Below are 6,594 nucleotides of genomic sequence, written 5' to 3' on the forward strand. Positions count from 1 at the left end.
GATATATCCATAAGGGTTTACAGGGTCTACAGGGTCTCACTACGTAGATCAGACTCATAGTGATCCTCCTGTGTTCAGACTTCCAAGCGCTGGGATTACAGGAACATACCACCACACCCAGTCTCAATCGCTGGCTCAGCACACCCTGAGTCAAACCCAGGATGCTGGGCTCTGCCTAAGCAGGCACTTTAATCCGCTGAACTATTTGACTGGCCCAAGAAGAGATATATTTATGTATGTATGCTTGGATAATTGCACTGCTGATTTCTGCTGATGTACAGAGGGAAGCAATGTGTGCTCAAATATTTTTCTGGTACTTTTTAACGTCTTATAACTCTTTTACCAATTTTGCATGCTTATATCTGATAATCTGAACAACTAACTTGAAGACAACATTATGCAACACAGCAATCATTGCCAAATTCCTACTGTTTTCTTTGTGAAGTTCTGTGTCATTTCTAACTTTTTCACTATTTCTTATTCTCTATAGATAATGAAAAAGAAAGTTTTGTGCTAATATAGACAAACCACCCTTATATCTTTGACTAAATAACTACTAGGAAAAGAATAATACACAATGTACCAACTACCCTACTTGTCCTAAAAATCTGTCTTGAAACTTGGTTTCATTGCTATGTTTATCTTTTTTAAAAAGGAAAGAACAATTGAGATGAGGGAAAGGAGAAAAAAATGATACACACAAAATAGCTAAGATAATGGTACTATTAATTTCTATTTATTTATTTAAAGGAAGAATTAAGGCTTAATTGATGAAAGTTGCATACCTATATCTGATAATCTGAGCAACCAATTTGATGATAACCATCTGTAGTATAACAACCATTGTAAATTTCCCATTCTTGTTTTGAAATTCTGCATCATTTTTATTGATTTTGTTGTTGCTGTTGTTACCCTGTCTTTGTTCTCTCTCTCTCTCTCTCTCTCTCTCTCTCTCTCTCTCTCTCTCTCTCTCTCTCTCTAATATTTTTTCCCATTTATGTATTTGGTACAAGGTCTCACTACTCAGCTCAGACTTGTAGTGATCCTCCTGTTTTCAGCTTTCCCAGTGCTAGGATTACAGGTATGCACCATCACACCTGCATTCTGTCACCTCTCAGCATGGCCTAGGGCTGGGGCCAGCATGAAATGTGGCATTGGGGATCAAATGCTTGTCCCTGAGCTTGTCAAAGCAGATGCTTAGCCCACTGAGCTATCTTGCCAGCCCTTTAAAATAAAATTTTAAAAAAAGGCAGTCCAAGGCTTGGGAGATAGCTTTGCAGTGTAAGCACCTGCCCGGAAAGTGCAAGGACCCAGCTTCAATCCCTTGTATCACGTGCCATGCCTGCCCCAGAAGCCTGGGTGTGCTGAGCCAGCCACCAAACCCAGGCATGGGGGTCACATACCTGTAATCCCAGCACTGGGGAGGCTGAGACAGAAGGATCACTAGGAGCCTGAGCTGCATAGCAAGACCCTGCACCAAATTAATTAATTAATTATTAATAATAATAAAGTGGCAATCCAGCTCACAAGGCTTCTTGGTGGCGCTGCCGTCTGCATGCTGAGCAAGAATCGTGACCCTGGGAAAGCTCAAAAAAAACCTGATGGACTGAAAAAATGTTACTAACTCAGGCCAAACAGGACCGACTGGGGATTTAAGTCCCCTTGGTGCTTTTGCCTTCCTCAAAACAGAGGATTCAGCAGCCTGGCAACAGATTTCACCAGCACTCCTCCCTTCACAAAGACCCACCAGTGCTTTTTTTTGTTCCTCAGCTCACCCTAGTGGATAACTAGAACCCCCAGCAACACAAAGGTTAGGGACTGCAGGCAGCAGGAAACATCCATTCCCACCCTGAGATCAGTGGCTTATGGGCATAATGCAAGCACACAGGTTTTAAACAGCTGTAGCACTGCCCCACAGGAAAGGTGACTGAAGCAGGACTGAGCAGATTTGGGCTTTCTCCACAGTGAGAGGAAGAAGCAGGGGGTCAGTAAGGTTAGGGACCACAGTGGCGGCGGCACCGTTGCAGCCACAGTGAAGACAGTGAGTGGGACAGCCCATTCCCAGCCAGAAACCAATGGCTTGAGAGTGTTTAAGTAACCTTGCGCCTCCACAGAGCAGTGAGTGGGAGGTTGGCCCTTCCCCCGTGGCAGAAACAGCCAAGTGGGGCCACCTGCCTCTACAGCAGTGGCAGGAGCAGAAAACCCACAGCGCCCATCCCAGCCTGCCCGGCAACAAGTGGCACAAGAGGACACAGATGTGCCAGAGGAAGTGGCACAGAGAGGGCTGGCCTTACTGGGAGGAGCCAACTGTACACACTGGGAGGAATTTCAGACTGTTCCTTTCTGCGGTTGCTATGGCAACTGGTAGAGAGACACAGAGACAAATGGGTAGGGATTTTTTCTAGGTTCTTTAGGTATTTACCCTTATTCTTGTTCTGTTCTATTCATCTCCTTTTTCTGTTCTCCAAGATCTCTCCTGATTTTATGTTACCTTCACGTGAGTGAACATCGTCTCTAGTCTTTCAGGTCACTCTGACAATCTTTCACTTTCTCCTTCATGTTCTCTCACCCACTTCCTTCCCCAGCTGCATGACCGTCCTTTGTTCCCAGCCTTGTCCCTACTGTATTTCTCTTCACTTACCTGTTGGGTCCCTATTCCCCTTAAATTTCCCCCCACAGGATAAAATCAGCCTACCACAGGGCAGCTCTTGGCATACAAGTTCCTCAATCATGTTGGATTTTGTTATATAACTAGAGATCTTGCTCCTATGGTTGAAGATACTAAATTAATAGGTACCACAGTTTGTCAGGTTCTCGGCTAAGCTAGAAGCCATTGTTACTGCTAACTGTGTTATTGTAGGCAGCATGTCATATTGGCTGCAATTGATTTTTCTCTTTTGTATGAAAACACTGCATCTGGGGTCATAACCACCACCAGAATCTAGTAACAAAGGACTGGGTGCTGACATGAATAGATTGCAACTTCTCATCCTTAATAAAATGAGAAGATAGGACCTTGGGACAAAAAAAAAAAAGACCAAGAACAACCTACACTTAGAAGATATCTCTGAGGAACAGAAATTTCTTAGAGAAGCCTCAATACTAGTAATAAAGCTCTCTACTAAAGAAAGTTGCAAGCGTCAACACAGAAAACAAAATTACATTAAAAAATGACAAGATGCAAAAGCAAAGTGCAAGGCCAGCCCTCCAGCCCATCTAGAACAAGCCCAGTGCATGAGACAAAAGAGCAAAACAAAAGCAGTTGTATGGGACTACAGAGAGACTAAAGCGTAAATAATCTCTTAGTTAAAAAAGAGAAAGATTACAACCATAGTGAAGGATTTTCTCCATGACTTTAGATTAGACACGGATTTCGGAAATAGAAGAACTCGGTAAAATGATGGGAAATGTGAGTGCCTTACACAGGAAAGAAATGAAATCCACGAAAAAAGGCTGAAACATTTTGAGAAGACAGAAGTACTATTGAAAGTTTGCCAAATCAAATGAACAAAAGGGAGACAGATGATCAGACCAAAAAAGACAGTTTTCAGTTACTGAACCAGAGAAGAAAAAGCTCTTAGAAATAGTAACATGATGAAAAAGCAATCCCCAACTGAAAGGTGACACAAGGAAGCACAACTCAAGAACAACTGGAGCCAATGCAAATGCAGCAGTGAGCACAAGGGACATAAAAACATCTATTCCCCAAAGTAATGGCAGATAGCTTCCCAAGCATGGAAAAATAAAATGACACACACATAAGTAAGGCATATAGAACCCAAATTAGTCATAAATAAGAAAAATCTATACCAAGGAATATAATAATCAACATTCTAGAAATTCAGCAAAAGAACAGAATATTAAAATCTGTTAGATGGGGCTGGGGGAGATGGCTCAGTGGAATAAGCACTTCCCTGGCAAGTGCAACGCTCTGAGTTCAATCCCCCATTCTGCAAAAAATAAAATAAAATAAAATCTGTTAGAGATAAGAAACAAATCACCTAGGGCTGGCCAAATAGCTCAATGGATTAAAGCACCTGCAAGAAGGTGCAGGGGCCAGCGGTTCAAGCCCTGGGCCTGCCATGCTGGCCCCGTCCCTGGGGCACACTGAGACAGCTGGGTATGGTGGTGCATGCCTGTAATCCCAGCTCTTGGGAGGCTGGAAACAGGCGGATCTCTATGAGTCCAACTAGTAATGAGACCCGTAACACCCTGTAGACCCTTCCCTAAGAGAGAGAGAGAGAGAGAGAGAGAGAGAGAGAGAGAGAGAGAGAGAAACAAATCACCTAAAAACAAAAGCCCATCAGATTCACAGCAGACTTCCCAACACAAGCCCTCAAGCCAAACAGAGTTTGGGATACACTATTTCAAGTTCCAAAAGAAGACAACTTCCAATCCAGATTGATGCACCCTGCAAAACTATCTTTCAGATTTGATTGCGAAATAAGAGACCTTCATGGTAAAGAACAACTGAAGAAATTCATAGCCGCCATGTCAGCACTACAAAGTGTTCTGAAAGATATTCTAGAAAGGGATAACAAAGACTACAATGGTAAGAACACCTGTAGGAAGAAGTCACCAGGCAGGCAAAAAAATCAACAGAGGGGAAAGTCAGAGAACTAACAGCAGGAAAATAATATGACAAGGATAAGCCAATGCATATCAATTATAATTATAGATGTAAATGGTCTCAAATCATCAATCAAAAAAAAACCCTACTGGCAGAATGAATCAAGAAACAAGATCTAGGGGACAGTGGAGCTTGGGTAGCATCGCTGTTACTCTGTGGAGAGGACTGGTATTGGTGAAGTCAAAGTTAGGACTGGAGGCACTTTGCTATCTTCAATCAAGGTGAGGGTATAAAAATGTGGAGCAATGAGACCTTTAACTTGGAGAAGCAGAACCAGACTCCAAGGGAGCAGCAGCAGCATCTCTAGCAGCAGCAGCAGCAGCAGCATCTCCACCAGCAACAGCCACAGCAGCCGCAGCAGCAGCAGCAGCCGCCTCCGCCGCTGCTGCCACCAATATCTGCAAATGGGCAACAGGCCAGTAGTCACAATGAAGGTTTAACTATTGACCTGAGGAATCTTAAGAAACCAGGAGAGAAGACATTTACCCAATGTAGCTGCTTCTTTGTGGGCAATCTTCTCCCTGATATCACTGAGGAGGAAGGGAGGGAACTAATTGAGAAATAAGAGAAAGCAGGAGAAGTTGCCATTCATAAGAATAAAGGCTTTGGCTTTATCCACTTGGAAACATGAATCCTTGCAGAGATTGTCAAAGTGGAGCTGGATAATATGCCTCTCCATGGAAAACAACTGTGCATGCTCTTTGCCAGCCATAATGCCTCCCTTAAAGTCCGCAACCTTCCTCAGTACATGTCCAACGAACTCCTGAAAGAAGCCTTCTCTATGTCTGGCCAGGTGGGAAGGGCTGCAGTCATTGTGGATGACCGAGGAAGGCCCTCAGGAAAAGGCACTGTTGAGTAGTCAGGGAAGCCAGCTGCATGGAAAGCTCTGGACAGATGCAGAGCAGGGCCTTTCCTACTAACCACATTTCCTTGGCCTGTGCCTCTGGAGCCTGTGGACCAGTTACATGATGAAGAAGGACTTCCAAAAAAGTTTGTTATTAAGAATCAGCAATTTCACAAAGGGCGAGAGCAGCCACCTCGATTTCCACAGCCTGGATTCTTTTAATATGAATATGCCGTGTGCTAGAAGGCACTCTTTGAGATGGAGAAGCAGCAGTGGGGTCAAGTGGACCACAATATCAAGGAAACCCATGAGAAGCTAGAGATGGGGATGCAGGCTGCTCGCCATGAGCACCAGGTTATGCTGATGAGGCAGGATTTGATGAGACACCAAGAAGAACTTTGGAGAATGGAAGAGCTGCATAACCAAGAGGTCCAAAAATGAAAGCAACTGGAGATCAGGCAGGAAGAGGAACATAAGTGCAGAGAAGCAGAAATGAGGGGACAACAAGAAGGGATGATGCGGCGACAGCAGGAAGGATTCAAAGGAAACTTCCCTGATGCTCAAGAACAAGAGATACAGATGGGCCAGATGGCTATGGGAGGTGTTATGGGCATAAACAACAGAGATGCCAGGCCCCTGTTCCGGTGCCCACTGGTACCCCAGCTCCTGCAGGATCTGCCACTATGATGCCCAATGGAACCTTGGGATTGACACCACCAACAAGTGAATGCTTTGGCCAGGCTGCTATGATGGAAGGAATTGGGGTAATTGGTGGAACCCCTCCTGCTTTCAACTGTGCAGCTCCTAGAGCTGAATTTGCTCCAAACAAACAATACTAATAAACAATACTAATAAGTTGCAGTTTCCAGTTTCCTGAAAACTTTAAAAGAAGGAACCATTTTGAACTAGCCAGAATTCTACCTTAAAAAAGTGTTAGGGGTTCCTCTCAATAGTTAGGTCTTCCTTGCCTATACTACTCTAAGGGGGTATGCTGGGGGCAGAGGACAAGGGAGGTGTGATATTTAACTAATTCTGTGTGCTTTGTTTAATCGGTTCTGTGTGATACATTCCTGAAATTTCAAATATAATGAATTGTTGAAGGCTTGGAGGAACCATGACA

At 43.9% G+C, this 6,594-nt stretch overlaps 1 pseudogene; it reads left to right on the top strand.

The window, feature by feature from the left end:
* Positions 1-4,865: 4,865 nt before the first annotated feature.
* Positions 4,866-6,313, top strand: LOC101560878 (annotated as a pseudogene).
* The last annotated feature ends 281 nt before the right edge of the window (positions 6,314-6,594 follow it).

The sequence above is a fragment of the Octodon degus genome, unplaced genomic scaffold (genome assembly GCF_000260255.1).
Source record: "Octodon degus isolate 3935 unplaced genomic scaffold, OctDeg1.0 scaffold00061, whole genome shotgun sequence".
Taxonomy (NCBI): domain Eukaryota; kingdom Metazoa; phylum Chordata; class Mammalia; order Rodentia; family Octodontidae; genus Octodon; species Octodon degus.